This window comes from Somniosus microcephalus, chromosome 2, assembly GCF_052327205.1.
Source record: "Somniosus microcephalus isolate GS21.2 chromosome 2, FLI_Smic_1.0, whole genome shotgun sequence".
Taxonomy (NCBI): domain Eukaryota; kingdom Metazoa; phylum Chordata; class Chondrichthyes; order Squaliformes; family Somniosidae; genus Somniosus; species Somniosus microcephalus.
Window position 1 is genome coordinate 28,617,146 of NC_140988.1, and position 16,907 is coordinate 28,634,052.

The window sequence follows — 16,907 nt, forward strand, 5'->3', positions numbered from 1 at the left end:
GACTGATAAGATGTTTGGATACTAAGGGAATCAAGGAATATGAGGCTAGTGCAGGAGGATGGAGTTGAGATAGAAGATCAGCCATGATCTTATTGAATGGTGGAGCAGGCTCAAAGGGCTATATGGCCTACTCCTGCTCCTATTGCTTATGTTCTTAAACACACCTACCTATGGCAAGTTTTGCCATATTTTAGCGAGATCAATGGATAAATTACTGCAGAACAGCTGGGGAGATCTTACCAGTGTCCTGGCCAATATTATTCCTCAACCAACATCACTAATTAAGCAAAAAACAGATGATCTGGTCATTAGCACATTGCTGTTTGTGGGGGGACTGCCTAAGAAGAGAAGAGGAGTTTGTGGGACCTTGCTGTGCGCAAACTTGCCAATGTGTTTCCTACATTACAACAGTGACTCCACTTCAAAAGTACTTCATTGGCTATAAAGTGACTTAGGACATCCTGAAGTTGTGAAGGGCGCTATATAAATGCAAGTTCTTTCTTTCTTTAGCTGTAGAGTCCCTGCCTTCCAACACGAGGGAAGAATTGGCTTGGTTGCTGCCTGTATTGACAGCATAAAAATATTTAGAATTCTTTCTGGCCAGTGAAATCATAAACCCGTTCTTTTTGAAAGTGTTTTTGATTTCACTAAAAATACCAATCAGAGGAAATTTAATGCATTTATGATGTTGCTATGTGTAGCAGCCAGTGCAATTCTTCTCCCATGGTACTGTAATGGCAGAAAGTGTCATGGCTTCCGGGCAAGAGAATCCACTGGACACTGACGGAAAGGAGTTCCGTTTTCAGATGCCATGATTTGACCTACTTGTTTCTTTACATTTGCTGGTGATGGCAGAGCAGCACTGGAAGTAGGTAATGAAGGGTTCACAGCAGAGGCTTGTGACACTCCCAACTGAAGGATGCTTTACAGAGATGGGCACCCCTTTGGGAGCTAAAGAGAAAAAATTAGGGTAGGTAAGAAAAGCTAACATAATTAGCAGTGATTTCCTTCAGCAGTTATGCTTGACAAACCATTATGCCACTAGGGGAAATTACATTAAACTTTGCTAAAAAAACAATCAATTATCAACCATCAGTAAAAGAAGTGAAAATGTTTTGGTTGGTGACTTAATTCATTCCAGCTCAGCCAATGGCCGCAAAATCCGTCTGCCCAAAAGCAGCAGCTTCCTTCTTAACGCAGTAAACAAAATGACAGTAAATCTGTCAGCATGCTGTCAAACATCACAAGAAACCATGCTTCTGCAGACCTGTCAAATTTAATTAAAGGTACATGTCCTCCAGTGCAATCAACACATAGGGAAAAGTGCGCACACTGTCTGCACGAAAATAGTAGAGCTGTTCGTTATAAACGCTGTTGACTGGATATAGTAAACAATCTACTAAAATAAGGAGGTGAAACTCTTGACTGGTCATTCTAATCTGGTGGCTGCGGCAGCTGAGCTATCTGGGTGTTAATTTCCTCAGTGCTACTACAGCTCCGTCATCATCAGTTCAACGGAAACCCTGCACGAAAACGGGGTTTCTGCCGAAGTTACGGTGGTGAAGAGGGAGAAGCCCCAAGGAAACTCAACCCCTGGGAAACTTGGCCCCCGGGAAACTCGGCCCCCAGGAAACGCCCGTGCAGCATTTAAAAAGACAATCCAGCGGATACTTCAGCAACAGACGAGGGAACAAAGTAGTAAGCGAGGAACACTGCTTGGTTCCTTCATTTCACTCTCTAATAACTTTACTGCATGTCTTACCAATACTTTTAATACACTTGTTATAAATCTCATCACCGGGATACTGAATTAAAGGATCAGCCATGATCTCATCGAATGGCGGAGCAGGCACGAAGGGCCGAATGGCCTACTCCTGCTCCTATCTTCTATGTATCTATGTATCTATGTATAAAGAAACTACTCATGAAATAACACTGGACGGCCAGCTGGTGGCGCCGTCCAAGGAGTATAAATACTCGGGCGTGGGCCCAGCTTGCCCAGGGATATTTTGTAAGACAGGAACTACAGGAAACTCTCTTTTATCCGGCACGGACGGGACCGACGTGGTGCCGGCTCATCAAAAATTCCGGATAACCGAACGCTATAGTAAAAGATACGGAGCTGAGAGCTCCGTATAAGGTAACAAACCCTGTTGCTTAGCAACAGCTTCAAAACAATGGCCACAAGTTGCAAGCGTCTCTGTAGCTTAGCAACAGCTGCAGCCACACCCTTGCACAGCAACACATGGAGCAAGGCAAGTAATAAAAGTTAGCTGAACCTACCCCTGAATTTTGCCGGTTAACTGACATTTCCAGTTATTTAGGGGCCGGTTAATCGAAAGTTTCCTGTAGTGAAGTACAACTAGACCTCCATGTTTTGGAACAAGTTGATTAAAGCCTTGCTTTATACTCAAACCAAGTGCGTAGTGAGTTTTATTACGTCAACACTTGTATTATATTATGACCACCCAAGCACCGTCTATGCTGAAAGGGCAGCAGGACATGTCACTGAGCCAGAGAAAAAGGACGTACAACTTCAATCATTGAGTCTTCCAAGCCCTCCTGGAGGGCATTGAAGGCAGGTGAACAGGCTCCTGGTATGTGTGCCACCAAGGCAACCAGAATTATCACACGTGCCACCTGGAGGGAGGTGGCACTGGCACGGACTGCCAACTCCCTCAATCCGATGACTACAGAACAATGCTGCCAAAAGCTCCACATCCTCAGCGGAGCAGGCACGGTAACGCTGCACACCTTGCCCTTTTCTTCCTTGCTCACCTTGGACCAGCACACTCTGCACCCTCTTAAAGTAACACTTGTGCAACAAATGCTTCACAGTGTTTGCTGGTTAAGTAGGGGCTCCAGCTCAGCAGCTTGCACTCGGGCTACCCGCTTTGAGGAGAAGTGCCATGCAGCTCATGGTGAGCCACTCAGCTTATCCTGGGAGATAGCGATGTCTGGCGCCAGAGTGAAAAATGGGAGGCAACACCAAGCTGCCAAGGAGATAGTTGGCATTTGATTAGAGCCTTCACAGTCCCATGAGCCTGTTGTAGACAATGAGCAGCCAACCACCTCCTGTGGTCCTGGCCCTCGGTGACATCTTGAAGAAGCATGAAAATATGCACCCATAGAGAATGCCATACTTGCTTCTGGCTGTTGGTAGGGAGTGGGGGGGGGGGGGTGTAAGAGAGAAGGGGAGGGGTAATGGGAGTCTGAAAATCTGCTGGTGATCTGATCCTGTGAGAAACAATTAGAAATTCACATCCCACGATGCCCATTCTCAATGTTCCAAACCCTGGATCACTCTCCCAACATTAACAACCCAGATCCACCTCCTTCCACTCCCAAGTACTCCCAAGTTCCTACAGCTTATCGTCTACCAACCTGCAACATGTACCTCTGTATCCTCAGCTTTGAAAAACCAGCTGACCTTGCACTGTGGTGGAACAGCACCGTCACAGCTCAAGATGCAGTTCCACGGTCCTACTGCAGGAGGTGCTGCTCAGAAGGGCGGCCCTTTTTGCTGGTGAGGGGCATCCCGCTGTGAAGAGCAGCATGGGTGAAGGTGGCAGAAAAGATCAATACAATTTCACCACTCCACAGATTTGGCAAAGAGAGATGACCCTCACCGTGGCAATCTTCCAGCGACCTGTAAATTTCTTGCACATTCATCACACTTTGCCAAATGTTGCCAGGGTGCCTTACAATGCATGCTAAGAGGGCACATGACCAACACTCTGACAATTGCTCAATGACTTCCCAAATGCATGGGAAGCCTATGCTTTTGTTGCACACTATTATCATTGCCATGCCAATCCGTTTGCACTGCCGTCCATGAAAAGTGCAAACAGCAAGAACGCTGCCAACACCAGCTACCTGCAAGTTACACATTCAGAGACTCACATACAGTAGGGTCTGGGCTGCGCGCTTGGCTATCACACGCCTCTCAGCTTCCTCATTCCAATACATGTCCGTTTTTATCTACTTACAGGAGGAAGTCATCCATAATAAGTGGCAGCACAGGGGACCCCTCAAGCAGAAGGCCTCTGACCTCTTAGAAGAGAGCCCTGCTAATTTTGGGCCTGGAGATAATTGGGAGTGGGGAAAGGGGGAGGTCAATGGCCTTCCCCAACTTCAGGACTAGTACCGTGCGATGCTTTTTTATTCATTCCCCACCCCAACCCCCTCACTGAATCACAAGTATACAGTGGCCCACAGCAGCACAACACACAATATCTTACCATGCAAGCAGTGTTCGAAGTGATATCTTCCTAGCAGAATTGTAGCACATGTTCTTCTGATCATATTCCCGTAAGAGAGAGACTCCAGAGGGTAATATGCACCCAGGTTCCAGAACTTCACAGCATCCTGCACCATGCACGGCTACAGCAGCAAGTAGATGGGCAGATACATTCGCACCAGGGGGCCAGGGGGTTCAGTTCGTGAGCTACAAGAGGGAGCTGGTGATACGTGAGCACGAGTAAGAGCAAGTAGGATTGGAGGAACTGTAACCTCTTGGCTGGAGGGTCTTCAGCTGCTAAACCCAGGGTTTTGGGTCTTACGCAGGGGCAGTCCAGAAACACAGTTTGGTAGGTCAGCATCGCCGGTTCTTGCTGGTATTTTGTAGCAATCCAGCCTGCACAATTTAGTGTCATCTATGAGAGAGTCCACAACTCACATCTGTGCAGTGCTGCATGACCACATGAGCAGAAAGCAGATCACCATGGAGAACGTGATCTCTGTAGTGGAACGCCCCTTGACTGAAATCCTAAGCTTAGGCATAACAAATGTTCTTACTGCGGCTCTGGAGACCTGGGCCAGGGTTTTCCATTTGTGTGCTGACTGTAAGTATAGGTGCACCAGGTTGAATAGCCATAGTAAGCTTATCATTAAATATATAGCCACATATTAAAGATTGATTCTGCAGTGGTTTAATGGCTACACAAAGTCAGACGCGAATGCTAGAACTAATGAGCACGCGTGTGAAATATGTGTAATAAACAACCCAAGACATCAAAGACATGCACAAAAATGGTAGCAGCTAACCTTACTACTAAACCAGCTTACATGTCAACAACGTACACACGTGATGACATATGGTACAGGAAACTTTGTTATATCCGGCACCGACGGGACCGAGCTGTTGCCGATCTATCAAAACTGCCGGACATACAAAGTTAATGTTGAAGCATACGGAGGTTTTCATCTCCGTATCTGACAACAAACACTGTTACTTAGCAACAGCTTGTAAACAGTCGGCCCGTACCTTGGAAGCATCTCTGTAGCTTAGCAACAGCTTCAGAGAGACTTTCCAGAGCCCGACTGTTGAAAACAAAGCCACGAGAAGAAAAAAAAACCTAACAAAACGGCTCCTGATTTCTGCCGGTAGATCGAGGTTTCCGGACATACAACCTCCGGATAAACCAAAGTTTCCTGTACCCACATTTGTCCTATATAATTAAACCTATAAAAGATACCACACACAGGAGCTCCTTGGGGCACTTCAATCCTGACGGAGCCCTTGTAATGTGAATATTGGCACCTATATCTCATATGCACTGCATGTAAGGGGTTGTGATTTATTATGGGAATCAGGGGGAAAACTCTCCACTGGCTGGAGTCATACCTAGCACAAAGGAAGACGGTTGCGGTTGTTGGAGGTCAATCATCTCAGCACCAGGACATCGCTGCAGGAGTTCCTCAGGGCAGTGCCCTAGGCCCAACCATCTTCAGCTGCTTCATCAATTACCTTCCCTCCATCATAAGGTCAGAAGTGGAGATGTTCGCTGATGATTGCACAGTGTTCAGTGCCATTCGCAACTCCTCAGATAATGAAACAGTCCATGCCCGCATACAGCAAGACCTGGATGACATTCAGGCTTGGGATGATAAGTGGTAATTAATATTCGCGCCACACAAGTGCCAGGCAATGACCATCTCCAATAAGAGAGCATCTAACCACCACCCCTTGATATTCAACGACATTACCATCGCCGAATCCACCAACATTAACATCCTGGGGGGTCACCACTGACCAGAAACCTAACTGGACCAGCCACATAAATACTGTGGCTACAAGAGTAGGTCAGAAGCTGGGTATTCTATGGCGAGTGTCTCACCTCCTGACTCTCCAAAGCCTTTCCACCATCTACAAGGCACAAGTCAGGAGTGTGAAGGAATACTCTCCACTTGCCTGGATGAGTGCAGTTCCAGCAACACTCAAGAGGCTCGACACCATCCAGGACAAAGCAGCCCGCTTGATTGGCACCCCATCCACCGACTTAAACATTAACTCCCCCCACCACAGGCGCACCGTGACTGCAGTGTGTACCATCTACAAGATGCACTGCAGCAACTTGCAAAGACTTCTTCGACAGCACCTCTCAAACCCATAACCTCTACCACCTAGAAGAACAAGGGCAGCAGATGCATGGGATCACGACCACCTCCAAATTTCCCTCCAAATCACACACCATCCTGACTTGGAAATATATCGCCGTTCCTTCATAGTCGCTGGGTCAAAATCCTGGAACTCACTCCCTAACAGCACTGTGGGAGTATCTTCACCACACGGACTGCAGCGGTTCAAGAAGGCAGCTCACCACCACCTTCTCAAGGGCAACTAGGGATGGGCAATAAATGCAGGCATTGCCAGCGACGCCCACATCCCAGGAACAAATTAAAAAATATATAAAGTAGCAAAATACTGCGGATGCTGGAAATCTGAAATAACAACAAAAAATGCTGGAAATACTCAGCAGGTCAGGCATCATCCGTGGAGAAATAAAGAGAGTTAACGTTTCAAGTCTGTGACCCTTCGTCAGAACTGAAAACATTTAGAGATGTTTAATGCAGGTACAGAGGCAGGGGAGGAAAGAAAGAACAAAAGGGACGGTCTGTGACAGGGGGGGAAGGTCTTTGACTTGATTTAATATAGAAGTATTAAACAAATGTTCCCTAGTCCTTGAACTTGTATTAGGGGTAAAGGATGCATGACAATATCCTATAATACCTCCACATAAGGGCAATAGGGATATATGACAATATCCTGTCTAAACACCAGCTCGCAATTTCCCCATCACAAGCTGACAACTGCAGAGATGGCGACCCCTGGCCTTGGGGGCTCCAATCCACAGCATTATGTCTTGTCCGGATTCATCATGTTGAACAATTAGATTGAGACAGCCAGAATGCAGGCCGCCACAGCCTCAATGATGTTTGCGAACTGTCTGTTCCCAGACAGATCTTTGGCTAGGCCATAGGAGTTGCCAGTAAGAGGGGAATAGCGGGAACTGCCATAGATGATGGAGGTGTCACTCAGCTTAACACCACAGCCATAAACACCGAGCCGTCCCACTCAAAAGACTGCAATTATGACAGATAGTGCACAGGCCCAAGTAGGCCACTACATTTAATCCCATGGCAGGGCTGTCTACTGTCCCAAGCATGAGGAGTTACTTGTCTCTCCCCGCCAATTCTTTTTAATGGACATTCATTCCCAGCAGCCATTTATCTCATTCCCTCCTTCTACTGGGGAAACATTTAGAAGGTCACACAGTTAGAAAGTAGATAAAAAGAAAGACTTGCATTTATATAGCACCTTTCATGACCTCAGGACGTCCCAAAGCGCTTTACAGCCAATGAAGTACTTATGAAGCAAGCTCCCACAAACAGCAGTGTGATAATGACCAGATAATCTGTTTTTAATGAAGTTGATTGAGGGTTAAATGTTGGCCAGGACACCGGGGATATCTCCCCTGTTCTTCTTCGAAATAATGGGCCGGATTTTCCGCCCCCCACGGGTGCGTACACACCCATTGGGATCTCGCAAGTGCCGGTTTCAGGCATGCGAAGCGCATGCGCTGAAACCCGGCACTTGCGATGTCAAAAATTCTCTTGACAGTTCATCCGCACGCTCAAGAAAAGTGCCTCTGCGGGTGGAGAGTTGCGGGTTTTTTTAAATTTTTTTTTACAACTTTCGCCCGCTGAATGACCGTCAAATTCTTCCGCCTGGTAAGGCCTGCTTTTACCAGCATGAGTTTAAAATAACAAAAAAATTTTTTTTCAATCATTTAAACATTATAAAACCTGTGCAATAAGGTAAGGTTATTTTTAGCCCCTTTAAAACATTTAAATTTATTTTTCAAAAAATTAAATTTTTGTTTAAAATATTTAATTAAATGGCATTTTAATTAATTTTATATATGTAATGGTTTTTATTTATTTATTTCGGTGTGTCGGTGCATTTTTGCAGTCATTCCCAGTCATACTTTTGACAGTTCTGTCCGTAAGGACCTGTCAGAAGTATGAAGGGGGATTCCCTTCTTCCATTGGGTCCCCATGGCCCACGTGATCCCAGGGGAGCTTGCGAACCGCATGCGCCCCTGGGATACCTGGGCCTCTTCGCATTTCGAAGAGGAGAGGCCCAGAATCGCAAGCCTCGGGATCTACAGAACCAGCAGGTAAGTTCATAGATTTTTTTCCGATCAGAGGCATCCTCTCGCAGGATGCCTCCGATCAGAAATTCAGGGCCATTGTCATGGGGTCTTTTACGTCCACCTGAGAGAGCAGACAGAGCCTCGGTTTAACATCTCATCTGAAAGACAGCAGCCCTTCAGCACTGGACTGCAGTGTCAGCCTAGATTTTGTGCACAAGTCTCTAGAGTGGGACCTGAACCCACAAACTTCTGACTCCGAGGCGAAAGTACTACCCACTGAGCCACGGCTTCATATGCGATGATAAACATGAAGCACCAGAGGAAACACCCTGAACACACCTGCACCACATCAGGTACTTCAAGTTATAACACTGGGGTTAACTGGTACTCAAATGTGTCGTAATAGTTAATTTGGGAGTGAAGCAGGTTAATGTACTTGGAGAAATGTTGTGCTATTCAAGATGTAAAGCTGAGGCCAATGGCAACGGTCCCATTTTTTTCCCAGGGTACTGGGCACACGTGCAGATGATCATTGTACATTCGATGGTATAGGTAAATGCAGTTTATCAGAGCCAGCCTTAGTACTCTTGCCAAGGCTACTGTTGGTTGTATATATTATAGCTCAGGGTCTCTTCTTCTCCACCAACACCATGACAATGGCTTTTTGTAGGGTGTAATGCACATCAGGTTCCAATTACCTTGGATATCTAGGCTGGCCGGAGCTGCATGCCTCCTCTGCTACTGCCCTTCTTCTAGAACCAGCAGATAGAAGGGGGTGGCCTGTGGAACATCCCTAGCTCCTATTTAGGCAGAGCTCAATTATATTCGACTTTACAGCATCAATAAACTTTCATACAGCTCTTACTGAATAGATCACTGCATCATGACAATGCTTCCTGCAGTTTTGACATTACGAGTAAATTAATGCTTCTACAGATGACAACAGAACTTAACAATGCTAGGATTGTGAACTTGAATTTTAAGTATGCTACAAGAAATCACAAACGATCTTGGAAGTTATGTGAACAGACATTACCGACAACAAAAGCTATGCTTTGCTGTGTTTTTCCCCGAAGTTTTTCATCAGATACTCCCATTTTCTCCTCGTGCTGGCTGATTGCCATCTAGCCACAACTTTCCCCATTCGCAATGCTATCCTGCTTTCACCTGGTGAGGGGTAAAAAATGAGGATTGAAAGGCAGGCGCTAGCAGCGTTTGCCTTGATGAGGCCTTCATGCAAAGGCACAGTTTGGGGATCCTCCATTTTACTAGACAAGGATACTAAATACCACCTACTTAATCTGGGGCCAAATCCGTACACGTACGATCATGAAAAGGCATGTTTGCGATAAATATAAAAATAATTGACAAAATGATCAGGGACCATTACATAGGTGTTCTTACACTGGACCCGCTTGGAGCCCTGTGGTACCTAATGCCGACTCTGAAGACAGGTAATGACTTATTTGCCTAATTTTTCTTCAACTGATTTACTGAGTTAGCCAAGAATAGCAAGGCTCTTAAGCTATTTCTAGACTAAAAATGAATCAATAACACGGGAAGCCAGGAAGTGCTCCCCTCCCCAAAAGGTGCCACATCCACATTACTGTTTATATAACCTTTGTATGTTTGGATTAGAACTCTAATTTGATAGGCAATTAGTTTCTATCAGTTCTGTTCTTTTAAAACAAAGTGTGCATGCAAAAGTCATCCTGTCCAAGGCAAGGCATATATTTTATTGCACTCTTCTGCTCCCACTGTTCATCAATGGGAGTGTGTGCAGTGATGTAATTATGAAGCACAGTCAAGCTGATGTGCTCAGGCTAGATTCCCCCAGAGTAGTGGCATATAGAGAGTAGAGCCTGCATGCTTATCAACTCTGCCTTTTCCCTCTCTTCCCTTGACAAATCACCTTCACCTTACCTTAAAACGTGCATAGCTTTTCTACTGAAAGTTAGAGAAACATAATGAGGGATCTATGTTTAGCTCTCATGTCCCGATATGGTACAATCCTATTACTGAGATTAACCACACAGAGATTTACTGGCAGCAGTATAGGTCTGATAGTACTCAGAGACTGTGTCACAGATTTAGGTTATTGCAGCTTTAATAAACCAAAATTGAAACATACTATTCCTAATAAAGATTTATTTAAACGTCTACCAATTAAGCATACACACTTCAACAGTGGGGATTTAGGCAGAAGCTTCTTCAATCCCCAAGTAAAACGGCAAGAGGTCCAAATATAGCCTCTAAATGTAAAAATAAAATTGTGATAAGATTTAAAGAGAGATTTATTCCAAATTCTCAGGCAATCTCGTCAAGGTGTTGCAGACATGATTACTGATGAAGAGCTAAGGAATAAAGTCTGGAGGTCAATCACATTGGCAGAGAGAGAAACTGGAAACAAACAAATTCAGTTGAAAGTGTGCCAAAGAACATATTGGACCACTTTACATCTAAATGAGACATTGGTACTGCAGGTTTGAACTTCTGTACATCCTATGGGATTGCAACACCAAAGCCTTTCTGGATGAAAGTCCTGGAGATTGACAAAGGGAACCACTCTTCCCAATGCTGATTACCACTAAAAATATGCAACTCTCCAAATCTAGCAACATCAGGAATCCATAGACTGTGCTATACATTAATGACCATTGTAAAGTGTACCACCTGAAGACAGCAGGGATTGCACTGAAAAATGAAACGCCTTCATTAAGGAGACCTTTCAATGTGCAAATGTTTAGATTACAGCAAAGGGCCCCCAGGGGAACTTGGAAAAGAACTAGGTCCTCATATAATAGATGTATAAAAGAATAATGGATGTGAGATTCGCCTCAAGGGAATGTCCTCTTTCAAGTTATTGTTTTCCCTCTTGTCCTTTAGCAACTATCTCACAAATTGAATGTATTGAGCTTACTGTACAATTGGTGTTCAATTTCTAAGCCTCATTTGTATTGGTTATATCCATGTATCCCCATCTATCTATATTTATTTATAGTTTTGTATGCTGTGTACAATAATGTAATCAAAAGTTTAATTCAAAAAGCAAAATGCTTCATGTATCAAAGGGTACTCCAGTAGAATGCCTACTGCTATGCAACAAGTCCACTTTGTTCACATTAATATTAAAAATGTTCTTTTTAGCTGCCAAGGGTAAATAGAAAACTATACTTCTGAGGAGACTTGCGATAATAGGAGAAAAGTCGAAGATGAAGTTTAATTATGAAAGGTGAATAGGGAAAAGACTATTTCCGCTGGATGAGGAGTCAGTGATGGGAGAACATCAACTTAAAATTATCACGAAGGAGAGAAGTTCGGAGAAATTGCTTTACACAGAGGGCTGTTAGAATATGGAATGTGTTACTACTGGAAGCAGAGACCACTGCATCTTTGAAGAAGAAAATGGATAAATATTTGAACTAGAGGAAGATACAAAGCTATGGCAAGCAGGACAGTGGGTTTTGTTTTGGATTGTTCGAGCAAAGAGCTGGCACAGGCAGGATGTCCTTCTGTGCTATAAACTTGAATGGGAACAAAATAGATTCTTGCACATAACAGATCTGGTGCTCAGTCTGGGGAGGGGGGGGAACAAATCTTCATCTTATGTTGTACACTTCTGTGGGAAAAGAGATTCTTGGACAAAGTGACTTTAATGCTCACTCTGGAAAAAGAGGAAAATATATCGCCAATAGTGATCTTTGTTTAAAAATATCTGACTATCAGTATCTTATTAAAATGATAATGCCCCAATGTATTTACCTTTTTGCAGTGTGAGCAGGTACAACAAAAAAAACTGCATATGTAGCAGTATGTGTGCGTATAGATGACGTATTTTGGTATTGTCCACAGCACAGGCTAGTGTAGTTATATTTTATGTAAATAGCTAGCATACAGAGCTGGCCTGCTTTTTTTTTTGACTAATGTTGGTAACTGCCCACAAATTGCAGAGTATGCCTCAGAGAAGCGTTACCATTTAATTTTACTTATATGTTTTTCTTTATTATGCAAAAATCACTGCAGGATTATGATTATTCAATGTCTGTGCGTACCGTTTGCCCGCAGCCAATATTCATCTTACAGAAGCAAAGAGAGCTAACACAGCCCTTTCGACATGTATTTTTAACATTCCTGTGCAAACTTCTGAAGTACATTGCATAATATAAGCAACTGAGGCAAAACCTATCCTGCACAAATACAAATATACAATGGCAATTCCACAGAATTCAAAAATTCATAATTCTAAAAATATATTGCAACTTCTTCTGTCAAATGTATGTACCTCCCCCTATTATCAAATAATTATTCAACTGGTTGCATTGTGGCTGGAACCTTAGCCATGCCTTTTGTATGATCTGTTTGGCCCATGAAATCCTTTGGGGGAACATTGAAATAAAAAAAATATGGTGTAGGCTCTGTGTTTTATTCAGTAAGACATTCATGCTTGTCTTTTTTATTTTGAGAGCGTGCTGTCAGGTTGAGAATTTAATTTAAACTAATGGTATAAGGTGTAGGCATAAGCAGTTATAAATCTGCAATACCTTGTACTGTAAGCTTTGTTACAATTACAGTTCATCCTCAATATGCATTGAGGGCATGTAAAGGGCTACCAATGAGATTTGTGAAGTATATCCACAAGCAAAGCTGATTGTAACTTGCTCGCTTTACTCATGAGTTAGTTAGACAGCCAACTTTACCAGTGGATATACCTACTCACTACTTGCAATAACATTCTACTTATGTCATAACATTAAATATTTTATTAAAAATGTTTTTATTATAAATATAAAATATATTAAGTCCCCACACTTTATCTGTGCTACAAGGAACTGTAATACTATTATATTTGAAACTGCAGCACTTCTCACTATATTACACAAGTCAATCATGCAATCTACTTAATTTCATAAGCGTGACTTTTTCCCTTTTTATTTACAAGGTAACACAATTTTCTTAATTGTTTCCTGCGCATGTGTTACTTGGATACATTTTAGCCATCAAATTCATTCCTATTTTTAATATGAATAAGTTAGCAGTTTGAACTCTCGAACGAACCAGCCACTGGCATGGAAGGGAATGGAACACCATCCTCTTGGCTAAAATGCTGCAATAAAATCAACTGAACTAAAATACTTATGATTTTGCATTTTCTGCCATGTTCTTGCATTCAATTCAATTGCAGAAATACAAATATTTATAGAGGACATGTTATACAAGACTGATCCTCCATTAATTTCATTGGTCAGCTTCCACTCCCAAAATGTTTAAATGGGTACCACGATAACTGAAACTTTTCTTCATATTCAATGTTGCATGTGATCTCACGATATCCCTAATATACTTGGATCATGGAAACATTTTGGCTCCAAATAATATGAATTGCCTCTAAAGGCTTGGTGAAGATGATTAAATTGGCCACAAATCAGTGGACGGCCATTACTTGGACCCAAATTCCTCTTCATTTTGGATCAATACAAAATAGGGTCGTGCCAGTCTCTATAATACCTCTAACCCACCTATGCAGTCAAACAAACAGTGACAGGAATGTTATTACCAATATTGTGAACAGGTATTCCATCAGATTCTTAGCACATCAGTTCCTGCTGCTGAAAGAGTGTTTCGACCACTGCAAAACACTTTGGGATAAAATATTTTGAACGTGATTTAAGTACAACATTGTTGCATAGCTAGTTTTGAAGCCAACATTGCCTGGCTATAATTGCCATCCAAAAAGCTTTTATGTTCTGTAATTTTCCCATAAGTAGGCTGCAATCCAATTACCTCTTCCTCTGATATGTTATCAGGAGTGAGCATTGGGAGGCCCTCCTGCCAAAAGACACGGCGGCGTTTTTTAATATAAAACCAGAACAAAAATCATGGTATTTGAGGGTGAGTAACTCAACAGGACAGTAGAAAATAATGAAAATGGATCCTTGAACTGGCCAGAATATTTCTGGTGTTTATCACCTTTGACAAAACAGAAGAGCAAACTCTTTTTTTTAAATGTTTGTCACTGAAATATAATTTGGGTCAATACATGGCCCAAGATGTGTGTTGGTCCGTTTCCTGTATTAACCAAACACAGTGCAATGCAATCTGTGTCAAAACCAATCACTGTGTCACAAAAATCTGTGACCAAATAATGTACAATCATTCCTGTTGTTTTCTCTCTCCAGACACAAAGACACGCCTCGTCAATCAGATACAAGTATGCAGATCTAAACATGGCAAGAACAAAATAAATATAAAATTTGCCAATAACCAACATCTGAAAATGTGATGTCATCGCAGTAGGAATGAACAGCCTTAAATTTTTAAAGTTTCACGAGCAACGTTTCAATTTCAATGAACAACATTGATGACAACTACAGCAACTGAGGGCCATTTTTTTTCCAGTCATAAATCTAAAATAATTATTCGAACCTGGGATCATCAAAACCATGAATTAATAGAAAAACTTCTGTGAAAAAAGATGAGCCAAACTAGTATTCAAGCACCGGGGTCAAGGGGATGGCATACTTCCGACTGAGGACTGAATCACAGACTTGTGTTGGGTGACCACAAAAATAGACACTGCAGCTCCGAAGAGGTCAGATGCGACATCAATTACAGGATGTCAACGCATTTTCAGCTATATGGAGAGAAAAAAAATGTGAATGGAAGGAGACTGTTGGTTGCCCCACCCTGCCTTCATGCCAGTCCGCAAAAGGCAGATCCTCTGCAGCACTAACTACAGCATCACGGGGCCCGGGGAGCTGCATGGGGCTCAAAGACCCCAAATTCACCAGGAGATTTCTCACACACACACAAAAAAGACCTATTTATTTAGAATAGATAAAAAACCAACATGCACGACGCAGGAAACCGAAACCTAATCAACCTATTGCAATGTTTCTTACATTACTTAATGGCAGTTAACGCTGGCAAATCTCGACAGTATTTTTAATCCAGCGTGCACGTTACACCCAGATAAGTAGTTTTAAAAAAAAGACATTTATGAAGATTTTTAAGAAATAATAAAGCGGTGAAACACACACCCACGCGATTTCATGAAATACGTGTTGCTGATCTGCAAGCACGGTGCACAAGCTGAGGAATTTCAGCCTCATTTTTTCTCCCCTCTGCATTGAAAGGGCTGACAGTGCTCAGGTATTGCTGTACTCACTTGCCACGCTGTCTTCACCGTCTTATGGGTTTAAACTGCACAACTAGCAGATACTTAAATATTTTCTTACCCCACTAGAAAAATAACCTCATGTCTCGACCAGCTTCCGGACTGGGAGAAAATCCAACTGCAGGTTCATTATGAAACTACTGTGTATTATTTATATTTATATATATATCTCTATATCACGCAGCTGTCTTCTTTTTCTTGTTGCAATGTTCTATTGCATTAAGGTAATTTTCTTGTCTGTCATTCTTTCCCACTGTCTGTCTGCCTCACTGTTTTATGTGGAAACGGGTCCCTCCGTGTGGACAGCTCCTAGCGCAGTTCTGTGAAAGCGGCACAGCCCACAGCCATCTGACTCGCTCTATCCGCACAGCGTCAGCCAGCACTGCTTAAAGAGGCAACAGACTATTTACAGCACCAGCACACACCTCTTCCTTTAAAAAAAAAATAATCTAGTCAACGGTGTATTGGGCTGGGCTGGGCTGGGGGTGTAAATTGCATGGCATATTTTAATATATTTTTGAAGAATCAGCAAAAAACAAACAAACGCGAAATCCATCAGAGAAAAAGTTTTAAAATAATGATGCTTTAAAAATGTGGGGTCCAACAGACTGTGTGAATGTTTCAACAAATTAAAAAAGTCACTACCCAATACATTTAATAAGCCTTATTATACATGAATATACATCTGTTATACAAAGTTTTTAAATAATTATGCTTTAAAAATGTGGGGTCCAACAGATTGTGAGAATATTTCAACAAATAAAAAAGTCACTGCACAGTACATTTAATAGTCTTGGACTATATACATCAAAAAACAAAGTTTTAAACATCATTATGCTTTAAAATATACGTCCCATCAAATCATATATCTGTAATCAGAGCTTAAACAAATAGGATTGAACACTAAAAAGCTGATGCTAATCAGGCCACGTGTAATCAGTGCAACATCCCCACTGACACCTGGGAATCCCTGGCCCAAGACCTCACAAAGTGGAGGAGAAGCATCCGGGAAGGCGCCGAACACCTCGAGTCTCTTCGCCGGGAGCAAGCGCAAGCAGCGCACGTCAACCCAAGCACCCCACCCACCATCTGCCCCACCTGTGACAGAGACTGTAGGTCCCGCATTGGACTCATCAGTCACCTGAGAACTCATTTTTAACGTGGAAGCAAGTCATCCTCAGTTCAGAGGGACTGCCTAAGAAGAAGAAAACCTTCAACCTTGCTCCATCACAGTAAGCTTTTTTCTGTTGGTGCTAATTTCCTGAGGTCACTGCTACTTTTTGAAAATTCATTCT

General features: G+C 42.8%; 1 protein-coding gene across 3 annotated transcripts in view; it reads right to left on the reverse strand.

Annotated features, from left to right (window-relative positions):
• Nucleotides 1-15,975, reverse strand: part of LOC147122628 (janus kinase and microtubule-interacting protein 1-like) — a 546,134-nt gene extending 530,159 nt beyond the window's left edge. For 2 of the 3 annotated variants that reach the window (XM_086008029.1, XM_086008040.1), the window contains exon 1: nucleotides 15,674-15,974. The gene's annotated coding sequence lies outside the window, so the exon portion shown is untranslated. Of the gene's footprint in view, nucleotides 1-15,673 lie in introns of all 3 variants that reach the window. The other variant, XM_086007999.1, reaches the window with a different exon arrangement.
• Between the last annotated feature and the right edge of the window lie 932 nt (nucleotides 15,976-16,907).